The sequence below is a fragment of the Macaca nemestrina genome, chromosome 18 (assembly GCF_043159975.1).
Source record: "Macaca nemestrina isolate mMacNem1 chromosome 18, mMacNem.hap1, whole genome shotgun sequence".
Classification (NCBI taxonomy): Eukaryota; Metazoa; Chordata; class Mammalia; order Primates; family Cercopithecidae; genus Macaca; species Macaca nemestrina.
The window spans coordinates 66,761,737-66,785,019 of record NC_092142.1 but is presented as its reverse complement, the minus strand read 5'-3'; the positions used below and the strand labels follow the sequence as shown (position 1 = coordinate 66,785,019).

The window sequence follows — 23,283 nt, the reverse complement described above, 5'->3', positions numbered from 1 at the left end:
GCAACATGGCGAAACCCTTTCTCTACAAAAAATACAAAAATTGGCCAGGTGCAGTGGCTCACGCCTGTAATCCCAGCACTTTGGGAGGCCGAGGTGGGTGGATCACGAGGTCAGGAGATCGAGACCATCCTGGCTAACATGGTGAAACCCCATCTCTACTAAAAATACAAAAAATTAGCTGGGCGTGGTGGCAGGTGCCTGTAGTCCCAGTTACTCGGGAGGCTGAGGCAGGAGAATGGTGTGAACCCGGGACGCGGAGCTTGCAGTGAGCCGAAGTCATACCACTGCACTCCAGCCTGGGTCAAGGCTGCAGTCAGCTGAGATCGTACCACTGCACTCCAGCCTGGGTGACAGAGTGAGACCCTGTCTCAAAAAAAAAATTCAACTAAATAAAGGTGGGCCACAGGAACTTCTCCCAACAAAAATAAGATATTAAGAATACATTCCAGAGCCAGGTGCAGTGGCTCACACCTGTAATCTCAGCACTTTGGGAGGTCGAGGCGAGCAGATCACCTGAGGTCAGGAGTTTGAGACCAGCCTAGCCAACATGGTGAAACCCCATCTCTACTAAAAGTACACAAATTAGCCGGGCGTGGTGGCGGGCTCCTGTAATCCCAGCTACTAGGGAGGCTGAGGCAGGAGAATTGCTTGAACCTGAGAGGCAAAGGTTTCAGTGAGCCAAGATCGCACCACTGCACTCCACCCTGGGTGACAAGAGCAAAACTCCATCTCAAACAACAACAACAACAAAACATTCCAGGGCCAGGTGCAGTGGCTCATGCCTGTAATCCCAGCACTTTGGGAGACCAAGGCAGGAGGATCGCTTGACCCCAGGAATTCGAGGCCAATCTGGGCAACATAGTGAGACCCTGTCTCTACACAAAATGGAAAAAATTAGACATGTTGGTGTGTGCCTGTGGCCCCAGCTTCTCAGGAGGCTGAGGCTGGAGGATTGCTTGAGCCTGGGTGGTTGAGGTTGCAGTGAGCCATGATCGAGCCACTGTACTCCAGCCTGGATGACAGAGCAAGGCCCTGTCTGGAAAAAAAAAAAATTCTAAATATTATTCTCCTCAAATATTGCACAGTCAGAAAGTTTTCTGAGCATACCTCTTTTGAGAGTTGTTGTTTTTGGGGTGGTTTTTTTTTGAGACAAAATCTTGCTGGGTGCGGTGGCTCACGCCTGTAATCCCAGCACTTTGGGAGGCCGAGGCGGGTGGATCACGAGGCCAGGAGATCCAGACCACGGTGAAACCCCATCTCTACTAAAAATAAAAAAATAAATTAAAAAAAAAAAATTACCCAGGTGTGGTGGCGGGCGCCTGTAGTCCCAGCTACTTGGGAGGCTGAGGCAGGAGAATGGCGTGAACTCGGGAGGCGGAGCTTGCTGTGAGCCGAGATGATGCCACTGCACTCCAGCCTTGGTGACACAGTGAGACTCCATCTCAAAAAAAAAAAAAAAAAAAAAGAATGCTCTTAGGGAAGAGGTAGCATAGAGGGGAAAATGTAGGTTTTACATTAAGCATAAACTCCTGGTTCTATATAAATAAAGCCAGAGTAGGCTCATTTTCCTCTAGACTAGTGGTTCTCAACTGGGAATGATTTTGCTCCCAGGGAGACACTTGGCAATGTCTGGAGATTTTTTGGTAGTCACAACTGGGCTTGGGGTGCTACTGGCATCTACTGGGTAGAGCCAGGGATGCTGCCAAACATCCTACAATGCAGACAGCTCCCCCCATCCCTGCCCAACAAAGAATTATCAGGTCCAAAATGTCAGTAGTGCCATTGTTGAGAAATCCTACTCAAGAAGAGTGGAACTCTGAACAATGACTAAGAAACAGATCAAACAGGCACATTTTGACTCTGCCTCCCTTCCACCTGGCTCTTGAGGATCCAGGAGAGAAAGGATAAAACACCATTAGAAGAGGGGGGTTTAGGGGTTACAACTTATCACTCGGGGAGCCTTCCATGCTCACAGGTGGTAGGAGTCCTGTCTCCTCCGCTCAAAGCAGGCATAGCTCTACTGCTACTTAGCATATCTTAGTAGGAACTGCCTCACGCTTAGGTCAGCTGACATATTCTGTCATCACAGGCTGCTCTGGAATGATGGCTGGGAGACCATCCTAATGCCAGCTGAGTGGGGATCTTGATACTCAGCAGGAGGGTCAGACAAGCAGGGATGGGGGCTCCCCATGCAGATACAAACCCCAATCACATTTCCTACACAGCCAGTTTTATTCTAAGATCTACCGGCTTCCTTACTCTAGCGGACAGTCTTCTATTTACTTTGGTGGGGCATAGGCTTCAGTAAAGAGGCCAAGGGGACTGAGGTCACAATCCTGAAGAGCACTGATATTTAAAGAACAATCAAAAAACATCCAGAGGAAGAGGAGCCCAGATAGGCACCTGAGAAAACGGAAAAACGAGTCACTGGGAGTCAGGAAGCCAGGAAGTCCGACGAGTTCGAGAGAACTGGCCTTCTGCAGATATGTCGTTGTCCAACAAGAAATCGTCTTTCATTCCAGGACCACCAAGGCTAACCACAGCTCCCAAAACCTGGTTCTTGACGCCGGTCAGCGGACCGGAGAGAAGCCAAGCTTAGGAAACCGCTGGCTCCGCCGCCTCCGCCGCCGGAAATGAACGACCTGAGCCTCCTAGCCAGGCTGCTTAACCTCCGCCCCCAACCTGCGAGCATGCGCAGTTCCCCGCTATGGCCCCTCCCAGCGTAGGCCCACTCCCGTTATAGAGCATGCGCAGTCCTTATGCCGTCCCGCCCCTCCCTTTCCAGAGCCCCCCGTTCCTTAGAAACCAGGCGGCGCGTTCCGGGTGGCGGCGCCCTTTACTCCTGGGCCCGCGCATCCCCGCCAGCCTTCCTTAAAGCGGATGGGTGGCTGCCGAGACCCCCTGGGACCCATGGTCTCCAGTGCAGCGCGGAGTGGGCGATGCCAGCGTGCCAGGTGAGAGGCGGCCAGCGGCGGCGGGTGAGGGCGAAGGAGGGCATGGCGCGGGGAGCTGGCGGCGACAGGGCCTCCTCCGCGGCCCGGCGCCGGAGGTTGGAGGCGTGGACCCGCAGAGCCGGGGCTGGAGGGGGCTTGTTCCAACTGCCTGCAGGCGGGCGGAGTGAAGGGTCGCCTTGGGGTTCGCCCTTTCCACCGCAGAAATAGGACCCGCAGGCTTGGTGGTAGAATTATAGGATTTGGGATCCTGGAAGAACCTGAGACATAATCCATCCTTTACCAGATGCAAAAACCTAGTCTCCCCTGCCCTGTGCCTAGCCGACCTCCTGCCTGTGTTAGGATGGACGCTTTGTGGATGAGGATGTGTGTGAGGTGTAGAAGCTTGGGACAAAGGGCTCGTGGGGTAGCTAGTTCATCCCCTTTCAGAATGATATGGGACTTTTGGGGATAGATATTTAAGAAACGGGTTTTCAGTTGACAGGTGGAAGAAGGGACACCCCAGAAGGTGCGAGTGACTCTGCCAGCCCCCATATACCCTATGGCCACGTCTCAGTGGCTCTGGCCTACCTTTGTAGCTCTGGAAGGAAGCAGATGGACTTGAGACAAAAGGTGAAGTGAGGTATTCCCATCAAGGCCCTATCACACTTAAAAGGTGAGGGAGGAAGAGTGGACAGGAACATGAGGGCTTGGGAATGATTGTGTGAAGAGTTTATCCTCCAGACTACAGCACGATCTAAAGAGCGAGGCAGGGTAGAAGAGTTGAAAGCTGCATTGGATAGGCATCAAGGAAGCTTATTTAACTGTCTTATTTATGTTCATTGTTCCCATAATGTCATCCTGAGGGCAAGAAAGTGGATGCCCTTTTAAATGTCCAAAAAGAACTGGGGCAGGGCACCACCTTTGTGATCTGTGGGGCCCAAAAGCCTCTAAAGGAATAGCCCTTAGTGTGTGGCCCTTAAGTTGAAGGGAACAGCATTTAATTTAGAAAAGGAAGACACTTAAATTTATTGTGATATGGAGCAATATAGAGAAGATGGTTTTCTTTGAGTCGGGGAAGCTAGATTCATTCTTGATAAGGAAACTTACTTCCTTCTGAAAAGCTACACTAGAGAACAAAAGAATTTTAAGGCCATCTATTTTACAGAAATCGTGAAAAAATTAACTGCTTTTGGGATTGGGAGTTTAGAGAACCTGCCTGGACCAAGAGAGGAAAATTTTCAACAGACGCTTCTGTTGGTCGATTCCTTATTTCACAGATAAAGATCCTATTGTGAGAGGTTTTCTCTTACCACCTGGTTTTCCCACTTTTGCTATGGAATAATCATTGGTTTGGGTTTGTTTATTTATTTATTTATTTATTGAGACGGAGTCTCTGTCACCCCTGCTGGAGTGCAGTGGTGCAATCTCAGCTCACTGCAACCTCCGTCTCCCAGGTTCAAGCGATTCTCCGGCCTCAGCCTCCCAAGTAGCTGGGACTACAGGCATGTACCACCATGCCCAGCTAATTTTTGTATGTTTAGTAGAGAAGGGGTTTCACATGTTGGCCAGACTGGTCTCGAACTCCTGACCTCAGATGATCTACCTGCCTCGGCCTCCCAAAGTGCTGAGATTACAGGTGTGAGCCACCACGCCCAGCCCTCATTATTGTTTTTATTTGCTAGGGCAATTGATATCTGATTTCTATAGTAATACTAGAACACATTAGTAGTAGAACTAGGTATTTTTTAAAAAGCCTCTCCTGACCCAAAACTTAAAAATTAGAAGTATGTGATTTTTAAAAGATGGTCCCTGATTCTAATCATCAAAGCTAGTTTGTCCCTCGCTTGATAAAAACAAATTTTCTATTTACATTTGACTTTGCAGCAGGTTTTTCCCCTTGCCCTTATAAGAAGATAGATTGGAAGTATAATAATGTTAACAGGTGAAATCAGTTTAAAGAAGAAAGCTTTGGGCCGGGCACAGTGGCTCATGCCTGTAATCCTAGCACTTTGAGAGGCCGAGGTGGGTGGATCATCTGAGGTCAGGAGTTTGAGACCAGCCTCACCAACATAATGAAACCCCATCTCTACTGAAAATACAAAATTAGCTGGGCATGGTGGTACACGTCTGTAATCCCAGCTACTTGGGACACTGAGGCAGGAGAATCGCTTGAACCTGGGAGGCAGAATTCGCAGTGAGCCGATACCGCGCCATTGCACTCCAGCCTGGATGACAAGAGCTAAACTCTGGTTCAAAAAAAAAAAGAAGAAAACTTTGTTTTGGCTTCATAATTTCAGCATCATACCATAACTATGGGTATTGTGACTGTGCTTTTTACTGACTTTTCTTGCACTTGTGGGGTTATTTTGTATAAATACCTCAGGAGATATAATGGAGCATTATCAGAAGCAGATGTAACCTGTGCGGAAAATCAGTACTGTTAACCAAATTCTGTCAGAAAGACTTCATGAAAATCATTGTGTTCTGTGCAGAAACCTTCATTACTTTCAGGTTGACCCAGAGGAAGGTAAGACAAGGAGGCCAAAATCAAGTCAAGGTAAAATGGAAGGGAGCAGTTGCCATCTGTGGAACTGGATGGAGTGTGGGAGAGTGTTTTGAACGTGGGCCCAAATACTTTGAATGAGCTTTGGAGAGGGTACTGCTTAAATATGGCTGTGGTGTGCCCTGTGGATTTGTGTGCGTTTTCTGAACTCCAATCAGAAAAACACTTGTTTTCAGAGAAGGGTAGATTTACAGAGGACTCTCAAAAGTCCTGGTTGCTATGACAGTGAAACCTTTGACAAATAATTACTTAACTTCTATGCCATTTTCTGGAGCAACTGAGGGCAGTTATCATATCTGGCCTGTAATAAAGTAATCAACAGTGTTTGACAGGCCAACCGTGAGGAAACTACCAGATAAACCAGCAATGCTAACAGAAGCTACTTTCACTGAACTGATTTTCTAGTTTTCCCATAAGAGGAGAAATGGAATGGGGATGCAATGTCATCTGATGTTAGAAGTTGAAATGCAGAGGTTGGTGTTCAGAAAACACAGGAATCAGAGAGACCGCTAACTTAGAAATAGGAAAAGTGCCTTTCTGATGCCTGAAAAGTCACTCATGCATATTTTTTTTAAATGTTTATTCATTTTTGAGACAGGGTCTTGCTCTGTCACCAAGGCTGAAATACAGTGGCGTGATCACAGCTCACTGCAGCCTCTGACTCCTGGGCTCAAGTGATCCCCCCCACCTCAGCCTCCTGAGTAGCTGGGACCACAGGTGCATGTCACCATAGCCAGCTAATAAAAAAAAGTTTGTCTTTTTTTTTTTTTTTTTTTTAAGAGATGGGGGTCTCTATGACAGGGGGTCCAATTCTAGAACAAATCCACAATTGGAATTAGAGTACATCTAGGAAAGAATGGAATTGGAGATTTTGCTATTTTTGAGAACTTATATGCAGTTTAGCAATGGAACATTATCTTTCTTACATTCAAAAGTAGTAGGTTTATATTAGCAAACTTAAAAGTAAACTGAAATTTGGAGTCTAAAAGTCCTTATGGAAAATTTAAATGGCAGGTGTTTTAAAAATTGAGAATGAAAGATACTTGAAAAACTTGGGTTCATGAAAGTTAGAATGATAAGAGATACTGAGAAAAACATGAAAGCAGGAAGACTTCCCTATACTCTAACACCACCTTATAAGTTAGACATTGGGTCAGGAATGAGCTCACTAAAGTACCTTGTCTTCAAAGACGTAAGAAATGAAAATTTTCTCTCATAGTGATGTGAATAAACACTTAGAAAATATGGATTAGACTTTGGGAGGCTGAGGTGGGCAGATCACGAGATCAGGAGATTGAGACCATCCTGGCTAACACGGTGAAACCCCGTCTCTACTAAAAGTACAAAAAATTAGCTGGGTGTGGTGGCGGACACCTGTAGTCCCAGCTACTCTGGAGGCTGAGGCAGGAGAATGGCGTGAACCTGGAAGGCGGAGCTTGCAGTGAGCCGAGATTGAGCCACTGCACTCCAGCCTGGGTGACAGAGCGAGACTCCGTCTCAAAAAAAAAGAAAATAGGGATTAGAGCCAGGCGCAATGGCTCACGCCTGTAATCCCAGCACTTTGGGAGGCCAAGGCGGGTGGATCGCCTGAGGTCAGGAGTTGGAGACCAGCCTGGCCAACATAGTGAAACCCTGTCTCTACTAAAAATACAAAAAATTAGCTGGGTATCCTGGCGGGTCCTTGTGATCCCAGCTACTAGGGAGGCTGAGGCAGGAGAATCGCTTGAACCCAGGAGGCAGAGGTTGCAGTGAGCCAAGATCATGCCGTTGCACTCCAGCCTGGGCAACAAGAGCAAAAGTATGTCTCAAAAACAAACAAACAAACAAAAAAAAAGCAAATATGGATTAAACATTAAGAAGGAAGAGTTGAGTATTTCCACGTTACTTAGTACACTTAAACCCTATCCTTAAGCACTTGTTTGCTAGCTCCTGCTCTTAGAAAGGGAGTTGCAAGTGGTGTTTTTGTCCAAAGTACTGTCATTTCTCAAGGTAGCCGGTGATAAAATGTATATACTCTTTGGGACCCTGGATAGTCTTGAAATTCATGGGAACATAGCTCACTCTCTCTGCCACCTCTCTAAGTCGTTCCCAAGAGCTTCTGTAAAGATTTCTATCAATCCTCTATTTGATCCAAATCCAAGGATTTGGAATGAAGGCTGTGAGAAATGGGAACTGGGTATTTAGTGTGGTCTTCCTTTCTGACCTGGGATAACTGCTTCTCTCAAATTGTCAGCTCTCAATTTCTCATGAGACTAGATAACCCCAAAATAGAACCCAGAACACTTCTACTTGGCTTTGAGATTCTACTGTATCACTTTATAACCTCAAAATCTTCATCATTTACTTTCACAATTGTATTTTACTTAGGATGATAACCTTAGGCAAATCGTGTAATTTCTGGATCATAATTTTTTTTGAGACAGTGTTTCTATCTCCCAGGCTGGAGTGTATTAGCACAATCGCGGCTCACTGCAGTGTCCACCTCCTGGGTTCAAGCGATTCTTGTGCCTCAGCCTCCCGAGTAGCTGGGATTACAGGTGTGCGCCTTCATGCCTGGCTAATTTTTGTATTTTTAGTAGAGATGGGGGTTTTGTCATGTTGGCCAGGCTGGTCTTGAACTCCTGGCCTCAGTGATCTGCTCACCTCAACCTCCCAAAGTGCTGGGATTACAGGTGGGGGAGCGACCCTGACTGGCCACTAGACCATAATTTCTTAACCTGTATAACAGGAAGCAAAATGAAAATGTCGTAAATGTGTAACAGTAGAGAATGAAAAGCTCGTTCACATGGTCAGTGGCTGTGATATTGTGAAATGTATATTTGGTCTTCTGTCTCTGTTTCCTGGCATGCAATTTCAGTAGGTTGGTGCAAAAGCAGTTGGGGATTTTGTTGCAAAGTAATGGCAAAAACCACGATTGCTTTTGCACCAACCAAATCGCTGGAATCTCCTAAGTGATGGATTTTTGTATGCTAGTGAGTTGGCTGGTGGCTGGCAGCTCCTGGGTAGTTTCAGGCTGAGGACTGGTCACAGGAAACATCAAAGCATTATTAGAGGGTTGTGACTTTCAGCCCCACTCCCCAGCCTCTGGGGAGGAGAGCAGGACTGAAGGTTAAGTTGATCATCAATGGCCAGTGGTTTAATCAATCATGCCTAGTTAATGAAGCCTCCATAAACACAGGGAGGTCACGAAAGCTCCAAGCCCCTTTCCCCATACCTTGCCCTATGTACCTTCTTCATCTCTATCCTTTATAATTTTCTTTATAATAAACTAGTAAATAAAAGTACGTTTTCCACAGAGTTCTGTGAGCTGCCCTAGCAAATTAATTAATCTGAAGGAGAGAGTCATAGGATCTCCATTCTGTAGCCCATCAGGCAGAGGCACAGTTGAAATAACCTGGGGCTTTTGATGGCATTGGAAGTTGGGGAGGGGAAGTCTGTGGGACTGAGCCCTCTACCCGGGGGATCTGATGTGATTCTCCAGGTAGATAACGTCACAATTAAATTGAGGGACACCCAACAGGTGTTGACTGCAGAATTGCTTGCTAGCCTGGTGTATGGGGAGAAACCCCCACACATTGGTCTTCTGTGTTGATCGTTGTGGTGTAAAAGCAGAGGAAAAACAATTTAAGTTTGTCTTTCCACTTTCACAATGACATATCTATTATGTAACCCATAAAACTATTTATGATACCATGAAAAATCCTTATGTCTGGCTGGGTGTGGTGGCTCACGCATGTAATCCCAACACTTTCAGAGGCTGAGGTGGGCGGATCACTTGAGGCCAGGAGTTCAAGACCAGCCTGACCCAGATGGCGAAACCCTGTCTCCACGAAAAAACACAGAAAATTAGCTGGGTGTGGTGGTGCATGCTTGTAGTCCCAGCTACTAGGGAGGCTGAGGCAGGAGAATCACTTGAACCTGGGAGGCAGAGGTTGCAGTGAGCCGAGATTGCATCACTGCACTCTAACCTGGGCGACAGTAAGACTCCATCTCAAAAAGAAAAAAGAAAAATGCTTGTGTCAAAAGAGTAAGTAAAATAACTCAGGATACAAAACTGTGAATACAATATGATTACCAAACAAATGTAAAAAAGTAGCCAAAATAGAACATAAGAAAACACCATAGTTTTCTTAGTATGTATTTTTTTATTATTATTATTATTTATGATTTTTGGTTGAATTTCTTTGTAAAAACATTGACCACCATTTAACATGTAGTGGCAGCCAGGCACGGTGGCTCATACCTGTAATCCCAGCACTTTGGGAGGCCAAGACAGGCCAGTCACCTGAGGTCAGGAGTTCAAGACCAGCCTGGCCAACATGGTGAAACCCCATCTCTACTAAAAATACAAAAATTAGCTGGGTGTGGTGGCACCTGCCTGAAGTCCCGGCTACTCAGGAGGCTGAGGCAGGAGAATTGCTTTAACCCAGGAGGCAGAGGCTGCAGTAAGCCGAGATCATGCCACTGCTCTCCAGCCTGGGCAACAGAGCAAGACTCTGTCTCAAAAAATAAATAATAAATAAATAAATATTAGCCAGTGGTGGTGGTGCACACCTGTAATCTCAGCTACTCAGGAGGCTGAAGCAGGAGAATGGCTTGAACCCAGGAAGCAGAGGTTGCAGTGAACTGAGATTGTGCCACTGCACTCCAGCCTGGGCGACACAGTGAGACTCCTTAAAATACAAACATGCAGTGGCAACAAAATGCATCCAATTTACATGCATCAACAAGTTAAATCACAATACATGAACAACACAAATTTCAAACAAACAGTACTGAAATAGCTTGTGTTGCATTTACTACAGTACTTGTACTCCTAATAGAGATGGGTCTATATCTGAAAAAGTAAACCCTCTTAAAAGTTTTTTGCTGGTATAAATGAGGATATAAACTCATCTTCTGAGAGACTTCACCCCCTCTCACTCTATGAAAATTGGTTTGTGAGTGGGGAGAATGATGGCAGGGACTACTAGGTGGCACTGATGTTTCCTTTCCCAGGTGTCAGTGAACCAAACAGTAATGAGGTTACCTGGATAACGAGTGTGTGTGTTTGTGTGTGTGTAATTGAAAGGTGACTATACACGACTGGGCACAGTGGCTCACACCTGTAATCCCAGCACTTTGGGAGGCCGAGGCGGGTGGATCACTTGAGGTCAGGAGTTCGAGATGACCCCGGGCAACATAGTGAAACCCCATCTCTACTAAAACTACAAAAATTAGCCAGGTGTGGTGGTGCATGCCTATAATCACAGCTTCTTGGGAGGCTGAGGCAGGAAAATCACTTAAACCTAGGAGGCGGAGGTTGCGGTGAGCCGAGATCATGCCACCACACTCCAACCTGGGTGACAGAGCAAGACTCTGTCTCCAAAAAAAAAAAAAGTGACTATATAGATCATAAATGTTGCTTTCTAAGACTGCTGTTTCTTGTTGACAGGTGGTTTTGACCATTTGGGTTTCTTTCTTTTTTTTTTTTTTTTTTTTGAGACGGAGTCTCGCTCTGTCACCCAGGCTGGAGTGCAGTGGCCGGATCTCAGCTCACTGCAAGCTCCGCCTCCCGGGTTTATGCCATTCTCCGGCCTCAGCCTCCCGAGTAGCTGGGACTACAGGCGCCCGCCACCTCGCCCGGCTAGTTTTTTGTATTTCTTAATAGAGATGGGGTTTCACCGTGTTAGCCAGGATGGTCTCGATCTCCTGACCTCGTGATCCGCCCGTCTCGGCCTCCCAAAGTGCTGGGATTACAGGCTTGAGCCACCGCGCCCGGCCTATTTGGGTTTCTTTAGTGGTGCTTGATGGACAGCAAGTATATTATAGGATGTTCCATGTGGCTAGTGGTTTTTATGGCAGGGTAGCTCCTCCTAGGAAATGATTCTCTCTGAGAGGCCCTTCTAGGGGTGACTCTGGGAGCACGTGAGATTGTGTAATTGTCCTGCAAAGCATCCTCTGATTGTCAGGGAGAAGGGGGATGGAAGAGAGGTCAGTTATACATCCGGTTGCTTTTCAACCTTTTGTATTCATATTCCTGAACTCACATTCAGAAGCTCAGGGGACACAGCTTGTATTTTGGAGCAATGGGGAAGATGATTAAACATAGTATTTCTTATCTGATGTTATTTTCAAAATAAATCACTGTAATTCAATGACTGTTTTAGTTCTCTTAGCCCTGGGCTTGCTCCTGTTCATGGTGGGTTTTTTTGTTTTTGTTTTTTTGCTTTTTTTTTTTCCTTTGAGACGGAGTTTCGCTCTTGTTGCCCAGGCTAGAGTGCAGTGGTGCAATCTTGGCTCACTGCAACCTCCGCCTCCCAGGTTCAACTGATTCTCCTGTCTCACCCTCCCAAGTAGCTGGGATTACAGGAGCATGCCACCATGCCTGGGTAATTTCTGTATTTTTAGTAGAGACGGGGTTTCATCATATTGGTTAGGCTGGTCTTGAACTCCTGACCTCAGGTGATCCACCCGTCTCAGCCTCCCAAGTCCTGGGATTACAGGCATCAGCCACCGCGCCTGGCCTCGTGGTGTTTTTTTTTTTTTTTTTTTTGAGACAATCTTGCTCTGTTGCCCAGGCTGGAGTGCAGTGCTGGGATCTTAGCTCACTGCTGCCTCCACCTCCTGGGTTCAAGTGATTCTCATGCCTCAGCCACTGAGATTCGATATTTTACATCTCTCATTTAGCAGCTAGCTGGAAGATTGTTAACTCACTACTCAACATGATCATGGCCCAGCTGGTAAGCCGTTTTCTGTGTATAAGTAGGTGGTGCTTGTGAAGGGCCCTGGACCTTTCCTGTCACGGGGGAACTACTTAACCTTCCCAGTGACCAGAGACTATGTAACACAGAGTTAGAGAACACCCATCAGGGTCCCTGCACTCTTGAGTACCCTGAAATCCAGAAGGAAGACAGATGGGTGACCCAAAGTGTCTTTTGCTACCATTGAAATAGCAAGCACTTTTCTCAGAAACAGAACACTCCTATCTATATAGAAGGTAGAAAACACAAGAAAACTTCAGTCAATTAGGTTTGCACATTGAAAAATGTTTAGCGGCCGGGCGCGGTGGCTCAAGCCTGTAATCCCAGCACTTTGGGAGGCCGAGATGGGCGGATCACGAGGTCAGGAGATCAAGACCATCCTGGCTAACACGGTGAAACCCCGTCTCTACTAAAAAAATACAAAAAACTAGCCGGGCGAGGTGGCAGGCGCCTGTAGTCCCAGCTACTCGGGAGGCTGAGGCAGGAGAATGGCATAAACCTGGGAGGCGGAGCTTGCAGTGAGCTGAGATCCGGCCACTGCACTCCAGCTTGGGCGACAGAGCGAGACTCCGTCTCAAAAAAAAAAAAAAAAAAAAAAAAAAAAGTTTAGCATAATTAAATACCCTCTTCTTGGGACCACAGGTAACACCTCTCTAGGGTTGGCTACTTCATGTGCATCGCAGACAAGTGTGCTTTACCTCAGTGATTCAAAGGCAAAGGCAGAGTCTTGGTTTACATGCCTGCCACAGGGAAAGGTCTTTGAACACTCACTATGTTCTTCAGTCACATCAGTCCTTGGTATTTGGCTAAGGGTAGCAAGAAATGGAAACTGTAAGCTCCAGGGACCTGGCCTGTTTGTTTGGATCATGCTTGTATGTCCCAACTCCTGGCATAATGCTTGATTCAGGTGGCATTTAAAAATGTTAGGGAATGACTGGGCACAGAGGCTCATGCCTGTTATCCCAGCACTTTGGGAGGCCAGATCACTTGAGGTCAGACGTTCGAGACCATCCTGGCCAACATGGTGAAACCCCGTCTCTACTAAAACTACAACAGTTAGCCAGGTGTGGTGGTGTGTACCTGTAATCCCAGCTACTCGGGAGGCAGACGCTTGAGAATTGCTTGAACACTGGAGGCAGAGGTTGCAGTAAGCCGAGATGGTGCCACTGCACTCCAGCCTGGGTGACAGAGGGAGACTCCATTTCAAAAAATAAATAGGCCGAGTGCAGTGGCTCACACGTATAATCCCAGCACTTTGGGAGGCCGAGGTGGGTGGATTACTGGAGGTCAGGAGTTCAAGACCAGCCTGGCCAACATGGTGAAACCCTGTCTCTACTAAAACTACAAAATTGTCTGGGCGTAGTGGTGTGCACCTGTAATCCCAGCTACTTGGGAAGCTGAGGCAGAAGAATCGCTTGAACCTGAGAGGCGGAGGTTGCAGTGAGCTGAGATTGTGCCATTGCACTCCAGCCTAGGCAAAAAAGAGGGAAACTCCATCTCAAAAAAATATATATAAAGGCCGGGTGCGGTGGCTCACGCCTATAATCCCAGCACTTTGGGAGGCCGAGACGGGTGGATCACAAGGTCAGGAGATCGAGACCATCCTGGCTAACACGGTGAAACCCCGTCTCTACTAAAAATACAAAAAATTAGCTGGGCGCGGTGGCGGGCGCCTGTAGTCCCAGCTACTCGGGAGGCTGAGGCAGGAGAATGGTGTGAACCCGGGAGGCGGAGCTTGCAGTGAGCTGAGATCCGGCCACTGTACTCCAGCCTGGGCGACAGAGCAAGACTCCATCTCAAAAAAAAAAAAAAAAAAATATATATATATATATATATATATACATATATAAAATCAATAAATACCTAATGTAGCCAGTAGATAAGTACTTTGCCTATGTTAGTAAGTAGCTGAGGTGGGGTGCGATGGCTCATTCCTGTAATTCCAGCACTTTGGGAGGCCAAGGCAGACAGATCACAAGGTCGGGAGTTTGAGACCACCCTGGCCCACATGATGAAACCCCATCTCTACCAAAAATACAACAATTAGCCCGGTGTGGTGGCACGTGCCTATAATCCCAGCTCCTCAGGAGGCTGAGGCAGGAGAATCGCTTGAACCTGGGAGGTGGAGGTTGCAGTGAGCCAAGATCGTGCCACTGCACTCCCGCCTGGGCGACAGAATAAGACTCCATTTCAAAAAAATAAAACCTCACAGTGATCCAGATACTCCTGTGAGTGTTAAATTTACTTCTCCTTTATAATCCAATTTTTCTGATCCTTTTTGTACATTGGGTAGTTATGCTTCATAGGATAGATCATTAGCCTGTCATTAGTGTCCTTCCTGGGACACTGTGTGGAGCAAGGTAGAATTAGGAGCTGGCATCTCTGGCTAGGGCTTGGTCTGTTCTCTGATGACATGGTAGTTGCCTAGCAGTTTACTGCCATGTCAACTATAGAGCTGGAGGGGTAGCATTTCTTTCCTTTGCTTTTCCTTTATTTATTTATTTATTTATTTATTTATTTATTTATTTTGAGACAGAGTCTCACTCTGTCCCCCAGGTTGGAGCGCAGTGGCGTGATCTTGGCTCACTGCAACGTCCACATCCCAGGTTCAAGCAATTCTCCTGCCTTGGCCTCCTGAGTAGCTGGGATTACAGGCATGCACCACCATGGTCAGCTAATTATTATTATTATTTTGTATTTTTAGTAAAGACAGGGTTTCTCCGTGTTGGCCAGGCTGGTCTCGAACTCCTAGCAGCAGGTGATCCACCTGCCTTGGCCTCCCAAAGTTCTGGGATTACAGGTGTGAGCCACCACGTCCCACCTGTATGCTTGTTTTTCAATCGTTACTCAGCACCTACTCCATGTCAGGCACTGTGCTCTGTCCTGGTGACATAGCAGCATGTGAGACAAGCAAGGTCCTGCCATCATGACAGACACTAAATAGGTGAGCCAGTGAAGCATGCTGAGCCTTTGAAAGCCAAAGCTCAGGCTGCTGTGGGGACTGTGAATAGAATCACTTAACCAGCTGAGGCACAGCTTCTCTGAAGAAATGTTGTTTAACTGGAGACCTAACAGATCTCCTGAGAAGGAGTTAACCTGGGATAGTCGGAAAAGGTTGTCCCAGGCAAAGCAAACAGCATGGACCACAATCTCTGAGCAGAACTGAAAGGGTCAGGCATGGTAGCTTCTAGCCTGACAAATGCAGTCATAGGAGAAAGATGAAGAACGGTCCCACCCACACTAGGGAGATGCTTTGTGAGCCCCATCAAGGAATTTGGGCTTTATCCTATGGGCACTTAAGGGTTGGGGAAGAAAATGGTCAGAACCAGGAGAGAGACATCAGGATGTCCAGCTGATGGAATGGAAGGATGGACTGGCCATGGGGGCAAGGAGGCTTCACTGCAGCCATAGTGGTTCCTGAACTGGTCAGGTTTCAGTCACTATCATTTATTTGGGTCCATTATCACTTGCCTTCCCTTCACATTTGTCTGTTGACATTTGACTCAGTATGTCCCTTAGGTGCTAGGTCACTGTTGTCCTGCAAGGCTTGCTCAACACAATATAACTTCTCTGGTAAGAGGGAGGAAACTTGACTACAAGGGGACTGAGGTGATGGATAGGCCTGGGTCATGCCCTGTGGAGGAGGCATGATGGTTGGAGAGACAGTTCTATGTGAGAGCAGCATCTTGGCGTATCATAATGTAGTAGAAGACAGAGCAGCAGCTCATCTTCCTTACCCCAAGCATCAAGCAAAGCTATTATGGTGCTTGTTTTCTTTCCTGAACCTTCAAGCCAGATTCCGCTCCAAAGTACTTAGGCTAGTGACATAAGAAATCTCTTTATTACTTTTTTGTTGTTGTTGTTGAGATGGAGTCTTGCTCTGTCACCCAGGCTGGAGTGCAGTGGCGCCATCTCTGCTCACTGCAAGCTCCACCTCCCGGGTTCACGCCATTCTCCTGCCTCAGCCTCCTGAGTAGCTGGGACTATAGGTGTCCACCAGCATGCCCGGCTAATTTTTTGTATTTTTAGTAGAGACTGGGTTTCACTGTGTTAGCCAGGGTGGTCTCAATCTCCTGACCTCATGATCCACCTGCCTTGGCCTCCTAAAGTGCTGGGATTACAGGCGTGAGCCACCGCGCCTGGCCTCTTCATTACATTTTTAAGCATATCCCAAGAGCCTACTGAATTATGTATGGTTTTGATGAGCTCAGTATATATCTTAGTTTATTGACTGACTATGCAGGAACTAGGCCTGAAATCTTTCATTCTTTTAGCAAATATTTAGCACCAACTACATGTCAGAACTTGTTTTAGGCACTGGGGATATAGCAGTGAACAAAACAGACAAAAAATTCGCTGTCTTCAGGGAGCATACATTCTAGCAGGGATGGTGGGGAGAGACAAACAATGGAAAAATATACCTGTTTCTGTAAAGACAACATAGAAGTAGAGACCTAAAGGAAACATGAGAGAGAGAGAAAGCCAAGTGGATGTCTGCACAGTAGAGGACAATGTAAGTGCAAAGGTCCTGAGGCAGGATGTACCTGACATGTTTGGGGTGCAGACACCAGAAAGCTACCATTACTGGAGCAGAGTGAGTGAAGGAAGAGTGAGTAGGATATAAGATCGGAAAGGTAGGCCAGGTGCAGTGGCTCACACCTGTAATCCCAGCACTTTGGGAGGCCAAGGCGAGCGGATTACGAGGTCAGAAGATTGAGACCATCCTGGCTAACGTGGTGAAACCCCATCTCTACTAAAAATACAAAAAATTAGCTGGGAGTGGTGTCAGGCGCCTGTAGTCCCAGCTACTTGGGAGGCTGAGGCAGGATAATCACTTGAACCCAGGAGACAGAGGTTACAGTGAGCCGAGATTGCGCCACTGCACTCCAGCCTGGGCAACAGAGCGAGACTCCGTCTCAAAAAAAAAAAAAAAAAAATCAGAAAGGTAAAAGGAGTGTGGGATTGCAGACATGTATCATGTAGGGCCTTGTAGGTCAGTGAAAGAACTTTGGCTTTTACTCCAAGAGAGATGGGAAACGTTTGGAGGTTTGGACAGAGGAGTGGCTTAATCTGACTACATTTTAATCGAGTTCCTCTCAGTGGTATGTTGAGAGTAGATGGGAGGCAGGGGGTCAGGTAGGGTAGAAGCTGGGAGACCAGTTAGGCTATTGCAATAATGTAGGAAAGAGGTAAGGGTGGACTGAACAAAGGTGGTAGTAATAGCAGTTGTGGGAGGTGGTTGAATGCAGGGTATATTTTGTAGGTAGAGAGTTAGCAAAACTTGTTAATGGATCAGATGTGAAGTGTGAAAGAAAAAGAAGAATCAAGGATAACTCCAAGATTTTAATTTGAACAACTGAAAAATTTGTGTTACCAGTTTCTGAGATGAAGGCATTGTGGGAAGAGTATGTTTGTTGGGGAGAAACATCAGGAGTTTAGTTCTGGACATTTTAAGTCTGAGATGCCTATTAAACATCCAAGTAGAGATTTTTTTTTTTTTTTTTTTTTGTTTTTTTTTGAGACAGAGTCTGACTCTGTCACCCAGGCTGGAGTGCAGTGGCCAGATCTCAGCTTACTGCAAGCTCCGCCTCCCAAGTTTATGGCATTCTCCTGCCTCAGCCTCCCGAGTAGCTGGGACTACAGGTGCCCGCCACCTCGCCTGGCTAGTTTTTTTTTTTTTTTTTGTATTTTTTAGTAGAGATGGGGTTTTACCGTGTTAGCCAGGATGGTCTTGATCTCCTGACCTTGTGATCCGCCCGTCTCGGCCTCCCAAAGTGCTGGGATTACAGGCTTGAGCCACCGCGCCCGGCCCAAGTAGAGATGTTAATAGGCAGTTGTTTGCACCCGTCTGGAGCTCAAAGAGGACCTGGCTGATAACTTTGGGAGTCAGCAGGGAATAGATAACATTTAAAAGCCATAACACTGAATGGAACCACCAAGGGAGTGAGTATAGTTGGAAAGGAGAAATAGACTGGGGACTGAGCCATGGTTACTACAGTCACCATCAGGAGAAACGAGCAGAAGGAACCGAGAAGTGATCAGAGAGGTAAGAGGAAAATCAGGAGAAATTTGTGTTGTGGAAGTCAGGTGAAGAGTGTTTCAGAGAGGTTGGAATCTGCCATGTCAGATGCTGCTGATAGGTCAAAGTGGGATGAAGGTGGGAATTGACCACCGGATTTAATTGTATTTGATAAAGATCAGATAGCTGAAGCTTGGTTATTTGTAGTGTGATTTACAACCAATAATCTAGGGTTTTCAGCCACGATGCCTGAACACAGAGCATCATGAGAGAGTAGCATAATTGCAGTTTGAATTTCTGAACATTTTACTTTTCTTTCCTACCTCTTTTGGACTCTTCATTCTGAAGAAATGCTTTTGGGTCTGGTTACTGCTCTGGGGAAGGGGAGTGTCTGTTAATCACAAATTGGGTTTTTAATGACGTTGGGCTGCTGTGCCTTTTACTGCACTACCAGTGTCAATGTTTGGGTTTTTTTCATGATGATGAAGACTTTATTCAGGACCATGGTGATAGGTATAGGTACCTCTGCAATGAGTCTTGCAGTCGGGGAGAGAGACTGAGCTCAACTCTGAATACAGCACAGCCAGTGGGGATTGATAGTCAAGGAGCAGGGTAAGGGTCAGTGGATAGAAAATGACTCACAATGTCAGTGTTTTATCGTAATTCAGCCTCAGAGTGTGAAACCTTTCTCACGTGGAACTTGAAGTGCATTATAAATCTGTCATTGAACACTTTTAAATTAAGGCTAACTTTGGGAGGCCAAGGCGGGCAGATCACTTGAGGTGAGGAGTTTGAGACCAGCCCGGCCAACATGGTGAAACCCAGTTTCTACTAAAAATACAGGACTGGCATGGTGGCTCATGCCTGTAATCCCAGCACTTTGGGAGGCCAAGGCAGGAGGATCATTTGAGCCCAGGAGTTCGAGGTTACAGTAAGCTGTGATTGCCCCATTGCCCTCCAGCTAGAGCAACAGAGCGAGACCCTGTCTCTAAAAAAAATAATAAATAAAAATACAAAAAAAAAAATCAGCTGGGCGTCATAGTGCACGCCTGTAATCCCAGGTACTCAGGAGGCTGAGGCAGGAGAATCACTTGCACCCAGGGAGCAGAGATTGTGGTGAGGCAAGATTTACCACCCTAAAAAATAAAAAATAATAATAAACATAAGGCTAATTTGGCTGGGCACGGTGGCTCACGCCCATAATCCCAACACTTTGGGAGGCTGAGACAGGCAGATCACTTGAGGACAAGAGTTGAATACCAGCCTCAAGACCAGCCTGGGCAACATAGGAAACCCCATCTCTACCAAAAAATAAAAAAATAGCTGGGTATGGTGGCACGTGCCTGTGGTCCTAGCTACTCAGGGGGCTGAGGTGGGAGGAATGCTTGAACCCAGGAGGCAGAGGTTGCAGTGAGCTGAGATCATGCCACTGCACTCCAGTCTGGTGACAGAGTGAGACCCAATAATAATAATAATCATAAGGCTAATTTATATCCTGTTGAGTCTCTCATAGCACTATTTATAGTTATATTAGGATAAAATTACTCAAAAGAATTCACCCACAGAAAAATCAAATTCTCAAACAAGTCTTATTTGCATTTCAAATAAATGGAATTCTACAGTATGGGTCTTGACACTGGCCCTTTGGAATGTGCCTGAGGGGACAGAAGTGTGCAGCAAGTCTGTGGAGGTGCCTCTCAAGATTCAGTGCTCTGGAAGGTGGGGGCTGGCTCTGGGGCTAGTTCATGGTGAGTGGCCCTTGAGGCACAGTAGAGGCTGACACTAAGTGAGGGCTTGCCACTCTTTCAGTGCCAAGTCTTATTGCCCAACCTGTATAGCTACAACTACAAACTGATACATACCAATGCTCTATGAATAGCCATCGTTAAGTTTGCTTGCCAGAAGTGATACCAGAGAACCCCTCTTGAACCCTCCCTTCCTCAGTATGAGTTGTTGGTGAGTGGTGAGGACTTCTAACATCTGGAGCTCAGCCACTCACCCAGTGTGACACTGCCCAGGGAAAAGTGCCATCTTCAGATATGTTCAGCAAGTTCTGGGACTCACCAGCCTACTGGGCCTTAGCTTGAAGTTATTTTCTCAGAAAACTTATTCTTTTGGCCCCAGCCTGTATTGATGATGTTCCCAAAAGTAAGCTTACAGGTTTTTTTTGTTTTTTTTTTTAAAGGAAGAAGACTTCTAATTCGCACATACCCCTTTAGTTTGATTACAGAACTGAATCTGCAAGCTGTGAACGGGTTGTTCTATGGCCTTGGGCACAACTACTTAAGGCTATGAAAAATTAAGGTATACTTGGCCGGGCGCGGTGGCTCAAGCCTGTAATCCCAGCACTCTGGGAGGCCGAGGCGGGCGGATCACGAGGTCAGGAGATCGAGACCATCCTGGCTAACACGGTGAAACCCCGTCTCTACTAAAAAAAAAAATACAAAAAACTAGCCGGGCGAGGTGGCGGGCGCCTGTAGTCCCAGCTATTCGGGAGGCTGAGGCAGGAGAATGGCGTAAACCCGGGAGGCGGAGCTTGCAGTGAGCTGAGATCCGGCCACTGCACTCCAGCCCGGGCGACACAGCGAGACTCCGTCTCAAAAAAAAAAAAAAAAAAAAATTAAGGTATACTTTACATACGATTAAAAACACAGATCTTAAATATTCAATTTGATGAGTTTTGACAATTGTACCGCCATGTAACCCAAGCACCACACAAGATATAGAACATTTCCATCACTCTAGAATGTGGCCTTGTGCCCCTTTTTGGTTGATTCCCTCCACCAAAGCCACCACCGCCACTGCCGCCTTCTGACTAGTATCACTGTAAATAAGGCTGGCTCCTGAATTTCAAAAAAGTGGAATTCTACAGTATGGGTCTTTTGTGTGCGGACCTGCCATCTTTCACTCTACATAAGTTTTTAAGATTCATACAGGCTAGGCGAGGTGGCTCATTGTAATCCCAGCGCTTTGGAAGACTGAGGCAGGAGGATGACTTGAGGCCAGCAGGTTGAGACCAGCCTGGGCAACATAGTGAGACTCCCATCTCTACAAAAAATTAATGAAATTTTTAAAAAGAAAAAAATTCATTAATAGTTAATTCCTTTTTACTGTTTTACTGTATTCCATTGTGTGACATCATAATTTATGATGTTCTGTGAACGTTTGTTTCCAGTGTGGGGCCATTATGAATAAGGCTGCTGTGAACATTTGTATAATTTTTTTTTGTGGACTTATGTTTTTCTTACATAAATGTCTGTAAGTGGAGTTGCTGTGATTGGGTTGATATATGTTTAACTATAAGAAACTGTCAATTTTCCAAAGTGGTTGTACTGTTTCACACTCCCACCAAGAACGTATGAGAGTTCCATTTGCCACATATCCTCTCCAAACTTCAGGATTGTAAGTCTTTTTTTTTTTTTTTTTTTGAGACGGAGTCTTGCTCTGTGCCCCAGGCTGGAGTGCAGTGGTGCGATCTCGGCTCACTGCAAGCTCCGCCTCCCCGGGTTCACGCCATTCTCCTGCCTCAGCCTCCCGAGTAGCTGGGACTACAGGCGCCCGCCACCTCGCCCAGCTAATTTTCTTGTATTTTTAGTAGAGACGGGGTTTCGCCGTGTTAGCCAGGATGGTCTCGATCTCCTGACCTCGTGATCCGCCTGTCTCGGCCTCCAAAGTGCTGGGATTACAGGCTTGAGCCACCGCGCCCGGCCTGTAAGTCTTTTTTTTTTTTTTTTTTTTTTTTTTTTTTTTTTTTTTAAGATGGAGTTTCACTCTTGTGGCCCAGACTGGAGTGCAGTGGCACAATCTCGGCTCACTGCAACCTCCGCTTCCCGGGTTCACACCATTCTCCTGCCTCACCCTCCTGAGTAGCTGGGACTACAGGCACCCGGCCACCATGCCCGGATAATTTTTTTGTAATTTTAGTAGGGACAGGGTTTTACCATGTTAGCCAGGATGGTCTCAATCTCCTGACCTTGTGATCCACCCGCCTCAGCCTCCCAAAGTGCTGGGATTACAGGCGTGAGCCACTGCACCTGGCCCTTTTTTTTTTTTTTTTTTTTTTTTTTTTTGATGGAGTCTTGCTCTGTCACCCAGGCTGGAGTGCAGTGGCACGATCTCGGCTCACTGCAAGCTCCCGGGTTTACACCATTCTCCTGCCTCAGCCTCCCGAATAACTGGGACTACAGGCACCCGCCACCATACCTGGCTAATTTTTTTGTATTTTTAGTAGAGACGGGGTTTCACCGTGTGTTAGCCAAGGTGGTCTCGATCTCCTCACCTTGTGATCCGCCCACCTCAGCCTTCCAAAGTGCTGGGATTACAGGCATGAGCTACTGTGCCCGGCGACAAGTTTTTTAATTGGGTGGTTCATCTTTTTATTGTTAATTTGTAGGAGTTCTGCAGACAAGTCCTTTGTTACATATATGTTCAGCTCATGTTTTTTCCCAGCCTGTGGCTTGCCTTTTCATTTTTTTAATGATGTCTTTTAATGAGCAGAAATTGTTTTAAATTTTGAAATCCAGTTTTCAATTAGTTAGTGCTTTTGGTGTCCTGTCTGAGAAATCCTTACCCTATGATTTCAAAAAGTACTCTCTGATGTATTTTTCTAGAAGCTTTATGGTTCTGGCTTCTACATTTAGGTCTTTGATCTGTCTTGAATTAATTTTTGCATATAAGAGGGGTTAAGGTTAATTGTTTGCCATGTGGATATCCAATTGTTCCAACACCATTTCTTAAGAAGAATTTTTTTTCCCCATTGAATTGATTTAATGCTTTGGCTGAAAATCAGTTTACTGCATTTGTGTGACTTGCAGGGTAAAGATAGTATTACAAGGCTATAACTTTGTCTATAGAAGTCTCTAATGGTTCTTTTTAAAAACCCGGCACTGAGACATAAAAAGCATATTTTGTAATTTTAAAAAGTATGGTCAGGCCAGGCGCAGTGGCTCATGCCTGTAATCCTAACACTTTGGGAGGCCAAGGCAGGCAGATCTCACAAGGTTAGGAGTTCAAGACCAGCCTGGC

The 23,283-nt window shown here is 46.3% G+C and overlaps 1 protein-coding gene across 1 annotated transcript in view; it reads left to right on the top strand.

The window, feature by feature from the left end:
* The first annotated feature begins 2,083 nt into the window (after positions 1 to 2,083).
* LOC105491411 (Gfo/Idh/MocA-like oxidoreductase domain containing 2) overlaps positions 2,084 to 23,283 on the top strand; it is a 55,502-nt gene continuing 34,302 nt past the window's right edge. The window contains exon 1 of the mRNA XM_011757795.3: positions 2,084 to 2,954. The gene's annotated coding sequence lies outside the window, so the exon portion shown is untranslated. The remainder of the gene's footprint in view (positions 2,955 to 23,283) is intronic.